The 14,569-nt window shown below is 46.3% G+C and overlaps 1 protein-coding gene across 2 annotated transcripts in view; it reads right to left on the bottom strand.

Annotated features, from left to right (window-relative positions):
- DNMBP (dynamin binding protein) overlaps positions 1 to 14,569 on the bottom strand; it is a 49,892-nt gene extending 35,323 nt beyond the window's left edge. Inside the window, exon 1 of one of the 2 annotated variants that reach the window (XM_077930124.1) lies at positions 14,396 to 14,569. The gene's annotated coding sequence lies outside the window, so the exon portion shown is untranslated. The remainder of the gene's footprint in view (positions 1 to 14,395) is intronic. The other variant, XM_028730615.2, reaches the window with a different exon arrangement.

Below are 14,569 nucleotides of genomic sequence, written 5' to 3'. Positions count from 1 at the left end.
TCAACGGCAGTCCATTCTGACTCCTATTTTTTTGACCTGATTCTGTCCTACCCTTCTTTTCTGCTTACGTCAGCTGGTAGGGTATGAGACTCTTAAACACAGGCTCGTGGGTTGAGCAAAAGGTTCCTGCATTGCATTGCAGGGGGTTGGACTAGGTGAACCTTGTGGTCCCTTCCAAAATTCTGTGATCTATTATCCTTTTCAACGTTTCTTGTATGTTGACCTTCAGCCCCTCTCCACTCATTTTTCCCATGCTTTGCCTTTAAAGATTAGTTCTTGATGAGTTTAGCTGTTGCAGCTTTACTTTTGACCTTGGATGGATTGGGTGGCAACCTCCATATCTTATAATTAAGCACAGCTGCCAGTTGTATAGCTAGGGACTGGGAAGCAGTGGGGGTGGAGAACCATAGGTCAATGGAAGACCACTTGTTTTGTATGTAGAAGGTTTCATCCTGGCACCTGCAGATTTATTTATTTTGTGATACAGTACCTGATGGTGGGAAAGGGCCTCTGCCTGTGAGCTTGAAGAGGCCCTGCCAGTCAGAGCAGACAATACTGGACTAGGTAAGACAATGAGCCTGACCTGGTATACAGGGGCTGACTACATCCCTATCTGGTACAGGTTCTTGATACTGAATCTGACCCAGCTTCCACCAAGCCCTGGGATCCTGCAATGCCTCCTGCAAAGATTCTCCTACAGTCCAAACTGCCTCGATAATTCACAGGGAGCAGTTAACTTCCTTGGTTAAATGCCATCCAGCTTGGAGGGCTGTTCTCCATCAACTGCATTACAGGAAGGGCCATTCGTCCTTGTCAATGTATTTATATTTCACATTTCCCACAAGCAAATCTGTGCTCAAAGCAGATCACACACACAAAAAACAAAGTCTAGCTGCAGTACAAAATACTACGTAAGTACAAAATACGACATAAAATATCACAGCAACATAACACTAAGAAAGTAATAACCAACAATTAGCTCAATTGGCTAGAGCATGGTGCTGATAACACCAAGGCCGCAGGTTTGATCCCTGTAAGGGACTGCTGCATATCCCTTCATTACTGGACGAGATGATCCTCAGGGTCCCTTCCAGCACTACAATTCTATGATATACAGTGGTACCTCGGGTTAAGAACTTAATTCGTTCCGGAGGTCTGTTCTTAACCTGAAACTGTTCTTAACCTGAAGCACCACTTTAGCTAATGGGGCCTCCCGCTGCTGCCGCGCCGCCAGAGCACGATTTCTGTTCTCATCCTGAAGCAAAGTTCTTAACCCGAGGTACTATTTCTGGGTTAGCGGAGTCTGTAACCTGAAGCGTATGTAACCTGAAGCATATGTAACCTGAGGTACCACTGTACATATACCGTAATTAGCAGTTCATTTACCATATATAAACATTTAAGTAAGCATACAAATAGGTCAAGTTCAAGTATCTACTTGGACTTCATTGCTGAGTAACCGTTTCTGCCCAGCCCCAAACCATTTTGCACTTGTAAATGAAACAAACAAAACAGGCAGTTTCTTTTTTAGCAATGTGAGGGGAGAAAGAAGCACAACACTGGTGCTAGAAAGCCGCTCTGAAAACATTCATAGTCCAGACTGTGTGTTAGATCCAGACAGCACTATCAGGACTTTATTTTTATTTCTCTCTCTTTTTTTAAGGAAAGGGAGGATTGCACAGGTAAGTCCAAAGTATCAGCTGGGACAAATATCATAAAAAGAAGAAAGGTGAGTGACCCTCGTTCATAGATGGTGTGCAAACAGATCGGATGCTGTGATAGGAAAGAGATAATCAGGCAAGCGACCTCAGTCCCACCACTGAACAGGCTCCTCCTCCAAAAGATACACTGTCTGGGCTGGCATTTTCCAAATGACCAGACCACCAGAAAGTTTGTTGTGAGAAGGCAATGGAAGTGGTGGGCAGTGAGGAGGGAGGTAGCCATTCTGGACCATTCCCCCAAGCTCCAGAATCAGGCTGTGTGAAAGGAACCAAGAGTGCGGGGTCAGGAGAAGGAGGAATTCCTGTCAGGAAGGGACGGCAAGATGGAACGGAAACTTAGCATTTCCCTGACGCACAGAAACTGGGCTCTGGGCTGCCAACAACCAGCAAGCTATGTGCAAATGGTGACAGGCACAATCTATACAAAACCCAGGAAGCAAACCTCTATATTGCCACTTCAAAAAAAGAGGGGGTTCCTCCTGACCCTAGTAGGGTGACCAACTTTTTTACAGGTTCCTGCTCCTGCAACAACAACTCGATCAGCAGATGTTAGCAGGTGGTAAGGCTGATCCCAACACTATGCAAAGGTTTGTTTGCTGTTTCTGCACACCAAACTGCTGTTAAAAGCACAGGAGGGCCGGATGCTCTTTCAGGTCAGGTGGCAACCCTATGCTCAGTACCTTTAGAAAAGAGAAAATCAGCTCTATCCCAGGGCACTTAATGGGGGCAGGGGTAAGCCCTGTATGCCAGGGATACAGATGCCTGAGCCCCATATATATTGTGATAGCTGATATACTGACATAGCTTTGATTCCTGCATTGGAGCAGGTTAAGACTAGATAACTTTGGTGTCCCTTCCCACACTATATTTCTATGATTCTACTCCCCATTGCTACCAACATCAGAAATTGACAGACACAGAAAACATGGTTACACATTAAATGACACACTTGCCTTTTCTCAGGCAATGAAGAGTACCGTATACTACCCCCCCAAAAAACCCCAAATACCCCCCTGTGTTAAACATGCACCTCACAGCAATGTCCAGGGCACTAGGTGCTTAGATTTGGGGAGGAACAATTGGGATTGTTTTTATAGAAGTGTGTGCATAAACCCATAATACAGGATGGATGAGCGAAAGAGCTAGAGGGAACAAATGTGTTTTGCTGATGGCATTGGTTTTTTATTATCAGGCACTAGCAGCTTCACTCCTGGCAACAATGTGAAGCTGGCATTTCTCAAAAATGCTGCCTTGGCAATTCCCAGTGTTTAAGCCCCAGGCAAACCCAGAAACATGCCATAGGTTACACTTCAAATGATATTCTCAGGCTGCAGAATATGTACACTGAGTTCTTCCCCGGACCTCTGTGGAGCACATCAGATCAACACTTCCCACCCCACCAACCTGTAGACTTGCTACAGGTATCTATCCTAGAGCATCAATAGCGACTGGGACCATTTTCCTGCATGTCTCCTGTGTCTTAAAACCACAGGAAAAAGGAGAAGTGCTCACTTGCAAAACGGGGTGATGAAGTTTCAGATTCTGATGCAAAATGCTGTCTATTAAGGCAAGTCAAGGAAGCAGCGCAAGTTAAATGTTATGCTGTACCTCTACCATTTCAGTACAAATGAATGCTGCAAAATAGCAATGCTTATCCTTCAATATACGGATCTGAGCTCAAAGTCAATAAAATGCTGCTGCTGCTGCTCTGTAGAAGGAAAAGGAGCAAACTAACAAATTTCTGCAAGCTGCATGTTCTTATAGCTCCCACATCCCTCCATGAAGTCTGTGTTTTCCAGTTGTCAAGAAAGAAACTGTATAGACCAAATTCTCAAGTATCATGCCTGTGAAGCTGTGTACACACTTCAGTTTACTCTGCTTCCAGTGGTTTGGAACATACAACGTTAGCTGCAATACACAGCTGTCCTGTATCTTATGATATTTCTTATGAAATACTGAGTTTTTATAAGTTTAGCCCAAGTCAGCTTTGATGTGAATTAAGAAAAAGAAGGATCTATCTGTGTTTTAAGATGGCAATGTGTACACAGCTGAAATCTCTCAAATTAATGTCCTGAAGTGCTTTGAAACAATTTAAACTGCCCAACAGGGTTCCATTCAGTCATTCTGTTTCACTAATCCTTGTTCATGAGCGTCTAGAAATCACCACTACAGACACAAAACACTTCCATGAAGTAGCATGCTAAACCTTAATTATTCACTATACGGCAGGAACAAAAGACATTCTTTGTCCATTTGTCTTAATGCAGGAATCTGTTACATGCTAAGAAATCTCAGCCCACTTTGCACTGAGGGATGATTAAGCACAAGCCACACCTTGTGCCTGTCTTGCCTAGAAAATTGCATAGGCCAAAAGTTTTTGGGGTTTTTTTTGCAATAACATGCTACAATGTAGAGAAACCAATGTTTAAACGGTGTTAAAATGCAGAGCACAAATTAACACAACCTGTCACAAATACAGCCCAACATCACAAGGTGCAATCCAGGACAGAACAGGAGTCCCTGACAGATTTGGACAAACACTCACCAAAGCATCTGACAGACATTGAAACAGGATAGGATAAAAGATCTGGAATTTGAGATGGTAGAAAAAGTAAGGAGAAAGGAACCACCATATAGATACAGATTGAAAATGAGATATAGGATATGAGATATACGCAGAGAAAGATAGAGTTATTTATGTTTATATATAAATGGAAGAGCTGCAGCTCAGTGGTAGAGAACATATTTAGCACGCAAAAGTCCCAAATTCAGTTCCTGACATCTTCAAGTTGAGCTAGGAAAAATTCCTGCCTGGAACCATGGGCAACTACTGTCCCTCAATGCAGACAATACCTAGCTAGATGGACCAATGGCTGGCTCTCGGCATAAGCAGCTTCCCTTTCCAAGGAGGAAAGGTCTCCTCCACTACTGTAAACTGACAGGAATCATATCCCCTTCCTCAGAACAGAATTTGTTGTGGCTGTCAAGAAAAGGTGGGGAAAAACAATTGGGGCTGAGACAATGGGGATACTTTGGCATGCCTTGTGGAAAGCAATTAATAAATAAAACAAACAAATTAATGATAACAACTGGATTTGGGAGCAGTTCCAAGCCTGCCATGAAGCATAAGTTACGCTGATTCCCCTGCACTCAAGGGGTTCTGATCCATAATAGCAATAGCTACTGTCTTCCAAGTGCCACTAGACTCAGGTACACCCTCATCCATAATACACCCAGGTAAAGAAGACGCAGCTTCTGGTTTGACATTTTCACAGCAGCTGATGCAGCAGGATGAACGCGGAGGAAGGAGCCCTGGTGATGCTCCTGATTAAAAAATGTTCAGTCAGCTGGACAAGGCATGTGGGTGTTAATGAGTAAAGAATGTCCTAAATGGAGGAGGAGGAGGACTGCTGAGATAATGCCAGGACATTCCTTCAGTTACTATACGCCATGGGGAAGGAACGTGTTAAAAGGGCAGCAAACAGCAGCAGCAACAACAACACTCTACATTCTCTATCACACTCTCATGTGTAAGGTCTGCAAAACAATGAAGAGAAAGAGGGTCCACCACAAATGCAACACTTCCAGTGTTGCCACAAACCATCCCTAGTTCTGACAGTGAGGGCGGGGAGAATAAGCAGGCAGAAACCTGGGATTCTTTCCCTCTTGCAAAATTATTTTAATGCACTGTGGAAAGATCTCCTCCACTTCTGGCGGGCTGACTCAAAAGGGCTTGCTTATTCCACGACTGGGATGACAGCGGAGTGTTGTCTTCTCAGGAACATCTGCCTGCCAAGCCTTGCTCTAAACTTATGCCTGGAGGGTGGAAACAACCTTCCAGCTCCATCCGGGCTGCATCATTAGACAGCCCTGCCTTCTGTCCCAAACAGCAAACTGTTCCCAGATTCCGTGCTTTGAGCCTCCTCCCCTTGGCCAGCCATATCCGTGCCAAGTGTAACAGCCCTGCGCACGCTGCAGCAGGAGGCAATGATCCAAGGGAAAGCGTTTTCACCCACCCACAGGCCTGGGGTCACGGATGAGTCACACGCCTTGCTGGCTTGCCAGCACCGCTCCCCTTTACCTCTGGGAGATCTGCAACTGAACGGAGATGATAAAGGGAAATGGATCTACAGTAGAAATCCATCTAACACAGCAGTACAGGGAGGCCTGTAAAGTCAGCTAGAAGCCTCTACTCTCCTAGCACTCCTCCATGTGGCAAGACTCTCCTGCTTCCAGTCCCCTCAGTGTCCAACATGGTGTAGATATCTCTCTTGTTCTTTAACTGCTTCTGGAGGAGGAGGAATCCCAGCCACATGCTGCAGCATGCACAGAAAGGAAGCCAACGCAGTATATATCGCCAGTACGGGAAAGCCAAGCCCATGGCCTGAGCAGCCAAGTTAAACAAAAGCTGTATGAAAGAGCCAGCTACAACCAGGGCTGAACGTGAGGCTGTTCAAACTGCATTTGGAACCACAAGTTGGGGGGATTCTAGCACAAGTCATCTGGATAGCCATGGTTGGAAATATAATGCTGGACTCAGGGCTATATTTCTAGAAAAAGACATGCCAGAACTCACCATGAACGGCTCCCTTATTCTCCTCTAATGGCAATGGTGCCCACCTGAGAGGCGCCAGAACTGAGTTTCGGTGAGTTCCCGCTGAAAAAACACACCCCTTGGGTTGAGGCATCATCAAGAAGTACCTGAAGCTGTATTGCTGTCGCCTGCTTGTTAGTTTGCCCCCAAAAGGGGAGATTACAGAATAGTTGGAGAGGTTATCAAAGTGATGTTATTTTTTTTAAAGGAAGGTTTTGAGCACCTCTTGTACAGGACATAGGATCTCTCTTTACCTCAGCTAACCGCCTTTGTAAACCAACCCCATCTGTCACTGAAAGACAAGGGCCTGAATCTGGAGCAACAGCGGACGCCTGCAGTTCTCCAAGTATCCTGTCAACATCCGAGAACAAAACAAGCTGAAAGTGATCCAAGCAGCAACAACAAGAGGTTGTCAAGGAGACCTCAGACTTGGACACTCTCACAACTGTGGCTTCCAAGCTGGACCAGAGAGGAAACAGCTTCACAAATGTGTCACAGCAGCCCGTAGATTTCTCTCCTTCTGGGTGGGCCATATCTGGGGGCATCTGCTGTTCCTTCATCGGCAAAAACAGCAACAACCCTCCTGGGTCAACACTCCAGGTCTGATAGATAGGAAAGAATTGCTTGCCACATTAACCAACATAGCATGAGTCAAATGGACTGAATAAGTCCAGCTAATTTCAGCATGATGTTTCAGCCACCTGTGCTCTAACCATGACCCCAAATTCTTGAAGATCTCAACTCCCTATGTATCAGAAGGAAAGGGTTAGAGCACCCAGGAGCCCCTGCACCAAGGGCCAAAGTCTGTATATGGCACCTCCTTATAGTTTTCAGGTGCCATCCAGATGTTGCTCCCATCCTCCCTGACCATTGCCTTCATAAATTGGGACTGGTGGGAGTTATAGTCCTACAAGTTACCTATCCCAACCAATCAGCAACCTTTCAGCAAGGCCAGTGGGCTGGATTATGGTACCTTGATGCTAAATATCTTGTTCTTCATTCCTGATCAGATCCTAATATTTGAGGAAGTGCAGAACAACACACAAAATGTCTGGCAACACCAACTTATGCCCTGCTACACATTCCTACCTCCAGCAGTCTCATGTTTAGAAATGCTTATTTTTAGGGCTACATTTCCCCATTCATCCTGGCTCTTACAACTGACTCTTGTTTTTATTTTGCTTTTATTTGTCCAGTCATCTTTTTTTTAAACCCAGTTTCCCACTGCCAGGAAAGAACAATGATACACTCACCATATGGCTGAGCCCACCCCACTGACCTAGATAGGAAGGCCACAGAGACACAGGCCTGAGAAATAGCAAAGGGAGATGCCTCTTCCACAGCAGGGAGTCCTAAGCAGTGACAGAGTCTCATGCGGGATAAGGACATTTTCCCACCCGGGGAAATAATGGCTCAATTTGCCCCTCAATACATAAATCGTAATAATAGACTTGGAACTTTTAGGAGGGAATGCTCCTTTGCAGCTACTAGTGCTAGGATAATCTCCCATCAGGCTCTGTGTCACAAAATTAATACCAAATGTATTACTAAGTCAGACCTAAGATCTTGCATCACTTAAGTGCCAAAACCAGAAAATCAAGGGTTTCACAAGTACAATGAAGCCTATGTTCCCCATTCCACCGATATTCCACTCCATACAACTGGACCTAATTTTCTCAGAGGGGCTGATGACTCAACTGTACAGCAATGCTGCTAGAAACTGGAGGATGCCAAGGGAGATCCTCAGCTGCAGATTTGATGCAAGCAGGAAAGATGGTGCAAGTAAGTCCCTGCCATCTTTATTCATTTACAGAGAACATTCAAAAGGTACCATCTACCCTGGGCAGTATATTTAAGAAAGCCAAATCATGCATCTTCAAAGCCTACCTCATGTGGCAGCTTCACTGCATCCTTCCAGCACTGATGAGGGACCGTATCCCAATGAATGCCTTAAGCCTTTACATTTGGGCTCTCTCTGAGTGTCACTCTGAGCCTGCAGCAGTTTGTTTGGCTAGTTCATGACATACATATACTTTGGCTCTGTTCCTGAAATGCACTGAGAATCTATTCTCTTCAACTTTTGGGTACAAAGCCTGCCACTTAGTTTCTATCTGCGTGGGCACCAATGTGCCAGTGGTGAAGCTGAGTGTTCCATCACAGGTACAAACTACCACTGCAAACAATCCTGAAGCAGACCGAGAGTGAAATGCTGAACTGTACTTTGTGCCCATGACAGAGCATTCAGAAAAAGATAACCGCTTCCACATAGCCACGAGAAATGCCAGCTCAGCCAAAAAAGGTGGGTCACCAGCCCCCTGGCCCAGAATCACATCAATGAATGAAACTAAGCATTATGGAGCAGTATATATTTTTACTTCTGTTGATAACTGGCTCTTGGAGCTTGCCTAGAGGCAGCACATGTTCCTAGATACAAATTATATATTCCCTTCCCATCTGCAATCACCTGGATTTTAAAAGCCACACCACAAACAGGTGACATCAGCACGTACAACCACAGGAAGCTACTGATGATAAGCAGGGGAAGGATTTACCAAACTCAAGGCAGAACTAGCTTTGTCATCCATGCTCCTCCTCCTACAAAGTTCTAAAGCGATCTCCTCTCCTGTGCTGTCATGAAAACGTGAGTTCACTCTGGTGAGAAAGCTCAACGGTATAGCTTTCACCCATACTAAAAACAACTGACCATAAATCTACAGATGGAGCTACCTACACCTGAATTAGGAACACAGACCTGCCTGTAGCTTTTGGGTGACAAAATTCAGTGCCAATTTGTGTGCTGGCTCTTCTTAAAGTCCTGATTGGACAATGGCTACAAAATCAAGGTCATGGTGCTATTGAAACCAACTGGACAGTGCAATCCTAGGCACGCTTACTCAGCAGTAAGTCCCACTGCACTCAGTGGATCTTACACCCCAGATCACAGCCTGCATTTCAAGAGCTTGTTTACTTGTGGCGAGAAAACTTCTCTACATACTGCCGTGTACTGAAAGTCTCTTAGGAAAAAAATCAGAGAGAGAGGTGGGGCATGTTATAAACACACAGTGCAATGCAATGTGACTATTTTGAACACCTATTTAATAACATGTAGGTACCCTCAACAATACTGTCAAATCCCCTAGCACTTCAAAGGGTTAAGGGAAAAAATGGGGATGGGGGAGAAGAGAAAGGATAAGAAAGGAACACAATAACTCAAAACCTGTTTACCTGGAAGAAAATCAGCCAGCCTAACTGGCTTCCAAGTCAGTATACTTAGGGTTTAGGAGCACAGCACATCCATAGGCCAGCTAGTTCTGCACTGTCAGCTATGACTAGCAGTAATTCTCCAATGTATAACTCAAATATAATGGGAGTCAAATCAAAAACTTTACCTATGTAGCATGAGCAGTTCCTTTATGCCAATAAGTAGTTTTGCAGTCAAAATCTGAAAGCCACGGAGAGACACAGCAGGCAAGACTCTTGAGAGCACCAGGCCAGTACAATTCACCCAAATGACTTGTGCATACTAGAGAAAACATTTATGGAAGTTGCGGGTGACAACACCAGGGGAAATGGAAAACACGTTGTGTGTTGAGTTCAGACATGAGAGACTTAACACAAAGACAAAAATGTGCTTTAGTGCAGTGCAACAACTTTTACAGTATGTGCCAAAAAATAGGGGAGCAGGGAGAATAAACTTGTGAGAGACAGATCAGTGGGATCATGAAACTAGCCAGGGGGCTCAGTTCAATCTGGGCTTTCTTTTTCATGCACTGTGTTGGGAGAGCTATGGGTCAGCAATGTTTTAAATAAGAATTAAATAAAGTCCCTCCCTTCTACACAAACAAAAGCAAGATGGCTGTGGCAAATAAGTAAAAGGTAAAGGTCCATTAGGTCCAGTTGCGGATGACTCTGGGGTTGTGGCGCTCATCTCGCTTTATTGGCTGAGGGAGCCAGCGTACAGCTTCCAGGTCATGTAGCCAGCATGACTAAGCTGCTTCTGGCAAAACCAGAGCAGGGCACGGAAACGCTGTTTACCTTCCCGCTGGAGTGGTACCTATTTATCTATCTGCACTTTGATGTGCTTTCAAACTGCTAGGTTGGCAGGAGCAGGGACCGAACAACGGGAGCTCACCCCGTCACGGGGATTCAAACCGCCAACCTTCTGATCGGCAAGCCCTAGGCTCTGTGGTTTAACCCACAGAGCCACCCACGTCCCATATGACTATAAGTAGACCCTTGTAAATCCTTAAAAAAGAAAAGGGCCCTAATAACGAAGGAAGTGGGGGTTCGGATAATAGCTGGTATGAAGGACACTGTGTGACATTTGTCCAGATAAAACAAGAAACATTGCAAGAAGGCTAGTGTCTATTTAACAAGGGACAAAGTTGGGAACTGACAGTGTAATCCTATGGCTATCTACTCAGAAGTAAGTCCCACTTAAGTCAGTAGGAATTCCTCCTGGGTAAGTGCCTACAGCACTGCAGCTGAAGATGGGTCACATGATGGAATGGGGGCTCTACAAACCTTTTAATGACATAAATGTTTTCATCTGCACATACCCTTAAGAATGGCACTGCTGCAAACATTCAGAGCGTTGATCTCCGTAAGGACATGAATAAGCAATGTTGCTTATTCGGTGCTGAAAGCCTAATGCTTACTTTAGGGCATCTTGGCAAAAGTGTTGCTGCGAAGATTTAGGAAATAGCTGTACTGCTGTTCTCAGCACTGGAGTGGCCCACCCTGTAGGCCTGACAGCTGCTCTTCGCAGCAGGTCCATATGGCAGAAATGCCCCCAAGCTCTTATGAAACAGCTTGAGCCAAGTAAGGCCAGCACCAGCTAAAGCTGCACGCAAACACAGAGGAGAGCGCTTTACGTGGGCGCCGGTGACACCGTTCTTTCCACAGCGAGAGGAAACTTGTCCTGAGGAACGCACTCAGCAGAGCTTTGTGGTGAGGCCTACATCTCTTTGCAACCCTATTCCTTCCAGGCTACGGCAGGCTCCCTAATTCCGAAACTCAGGTTTAAGAAACCCAGAATTCACGCTTCCAGCATCCTATACACTGCTATGATCCTTTTCTAGTTAGATTAAAATATTAGGCCATTGAATAAGCAACGGCTGAGCTACAGCTCCCTTCCTCAGCCTTTTGCCAAGGAAATGACAAGCACAGGGAATATGAATAGAGACTAAAAGCAGCATTGCAAGGAATGTAAAACTGAAGTCACTCAGGCTCTGTTCACAGGTTGTAGAATTCCTACATGCAAGTCACATATAGCAGCATGCGATGATTCTACACACAAGCGCAGGTCTGGCTTCAGATTTTTTGGGTAGCATGGGCAAGCTGTTCAAGGTGGGCACCCCCAGTGCCAACTGCAGTCCCCATGCCACAGTCTCTCCCTCACACACTTGTGAATGAACCTTGGTGCTGCCACCAGCTTCTCCCCCTGTGGTTGTAAGTGAGGGGGCTGACCCCAGTGCAGGGGTGCCAAGCTATTTTGCACCCTTGGTAAGGGTACTTGCAGCAGCAGCAGCACCACTCAAAAAAATGGCTAACTGTTTTCAAAAACAGATGTCTTGTACAAATGATAAAATTCTTCAAAATATAAAACTACAATATTATCAGAAATTTATAAGCTATAACAAAAACTAATCTGTATAAAACTGTACTCCACAAAGGTCAGTTCGGCACCCCTTTGAGAGCTGTGCCCAAGGCAGCTGCCTAGTTTACCTAATGAGAGTACCGGCCCTGGCTTATTTTCATTTATTTATATACTGCCCTTCATCACAAGATCTCAGGGCGGTTCACGGAATAAAATGCGGAATAAAAACAAGTAAATAAGTAAAAGAAAACAGCAAAACAATAACCCCCCTTCCCACAGACACATTAAAAAAGCCATAGAATATTAATCAGCCCAAGGCCTGGTTGAAAGCATCTAAAGATGTATAATACAGGTGACAGGCAAGCCTCTCTGAGGAGAGCATTCCGCAAACAGGGAGCCACTGCAGAAAAGGCCCCGTTCTCGTGTTGCCACCCTCCATACCTCTTGGAAGATGAGCGCAGAGTCCAGGGTCAGTTTATATAGAGAGAGGCTCTGTAAGGAGCAGCTACGACTATCACATAACCCCATAAGTAAGTGTGGGTGAGTTAGTGACTACAGGAGCACTCCACTGAGAAGCCCATAACAGGTGGCCTGTATGTGGGCTAGCCAGGGTGCCAGCCCCAGTAGGACCTCCCAGGGCACCTGAGCACTGGCAGATGCCACAGTATGATGCCAGGGCTGCACACGCAGATTGTCATCTACACACAGTAATTCCCACACAAGTGGGATCACATTTGCACTTGAGGACAACATAATTGACATGCAGGAATTTGGTAATGTGTGAAGCAGGTTCCAGGGCAGAAAGATATGTATCTAAGTTGCACTGTTCTATGCTATTCCCAAGATGCAATTAGGTGACATTTTAAATACTGATTTTAAACTAATTAGAACATGATAGATGTTCAGTAGGATTTGCTATCCCGCGATGTGCAAACCATGAGTGCTGGACTGTGACCTGGACTCCACGGTGAACTCCACGGTGGTCTCAATGTACATCCCATTATGTTAAAAGGCAAATTGCCTGGAATATGGAGGGCTCAAGAGACCCACCTACTTGTTCCAGGGAGGTTCTTAGGAGTGAGAAGAATCCAGAGGAAGGCTGCACTGTTGTGTCGGGCAGGAGAAGAATGTTCTTATTTGCTGAAATGTTTCACTTATCCCATCCCAAAGATGCAGGGCAGATACACAAAAAAGTATGCACAACCACAACTAATAACAGACAAGAAATGGCAGTAAAGTGGTACTTCAGTTTAAGAACAGCCCTGTTTACAAACTATTCGGATTAAGTTTGTAAACCGAGGTACCACTGTAGCTCTAAATCTTGCAATCTTGGAATCGCTGCTCAATATACAGTGGTACCTCGGTTTCTGAACAATCCGTTCCAGAAGTCTGTTCTTAAACCAAAACTGTTCTTAAACCGAGGTGTGCTTTCCCTAATGAGGCCTCCCACCGCCGGTGCCCTTCCAATGTTCGGATTCCGTTCTTCAACCAAGGTAAAGTTTGCAAAGCGGGACACTACTTCCGGTTTTGCAGACTTCGTAAACCGAACACTTCGTAAACAGGGCTGTTCTTAAACCGAGGTACCACTGTACATATAACAAACAAACAAAAAACCATACACACAAACTCTTTTACCTTGTTTGGTCAAATTTAGCTGTTACCCGATAGCTTATAGTAGATCTCCAAACAACAAGAAAGCCCTTCCTGCTTCTACTAATTGAGCATCTCTCTACATACCTGTTTCTAGAGTCTAACCACAGGATCACACACACTTCCCAAAAAACCCAAAAGATTCTGATGTAACTTTTCCTTCTGTAAGAAAAGGCCGCCCCATGAGCATCAACTGTCATACTGGAATCCGCCCTATGGGGCATGTCAGTCATGGGTCGTCTGTACTTGGGTGAAGGAGGGTCGGAATGAGTAGCCAGAGTCAGATCCCCTAAATAACGATGCTGTCCCCAGAATTCCTATATAGGGTGTTGTCACCTGGGGGCAGGGAGCAAACCAGTGTTCCTAAGGAGTACGGACCATCTCCAGTAGCCAAAAGCAAGATCGCCTGGGTGCGATCCAGACCAGGACCGAGGAGGACTACCAGGGGGTAAGACTCCTGAACCCAGGGGAACTGTGGGAAACCATGGTGATGTCCTGGGCGCGCGAGGGCGCGCGTGCTGCCTTAGGGAAGCCTCCTCCGACTCGGAAGCTCAGCCTGGCGTCCCTAAGCCAACGGGGCGGGATGGGTGGGGAGCTGGCCAGGATAGCAACCCGCGATCTCCCGCAGCGGATGGGGAGACCAGTTGCCCACGCAGCTCAAGCCGCGGAGGGAGGAGCCGGGGCCGCGTCGGAGAAGTTTCCACACGAGCCCCGGGGGCAGCGCTTTCTCGGGCGGACGGGAACGAAGTGGAAGCCCTGACGGCGCGGAGGAAAGGGGGCGCCCCGGCCGGGCCCTTCCCGCTGTCGCGATGTCTCCCTCTCGGCCCCTACCTGTTGCGCGGTCCCTGCAGCCGTCGCAGCCCCGGCAGATCGCCCTCTCGCCTCGGCCCCCAGGAGCCGCCGCGGCCCGGAGCTCAGCTCCGCCCCGACCCCAGTCGCCGCCCTCCGCAGCCGGCTGTGCTCTGAGCGCCCCCTTCCAGCAAGCGGGTGCAGCTGGGGCCGGAA

The sequence above is a fragment of the Podarcis muralis genome, chromosome 6 (assembly GCF_964188315.1).
Source record: "Podarcis muralis chromosome 6, rPodMur119.hap1.1, whole genome shotgun sequence".
NCBI classification, from domain to species: domain Eukaryota; kingdom Metazoa; phylum Chordata; class Lepidosauria; order Squamata; family Lacertidae; genus Podarcis; species Podarcis muralis.
Note: the sequence above shows the minus strand (reverse complement) of the source record. Positions and strands in the feature narration are given on the sequence as shown.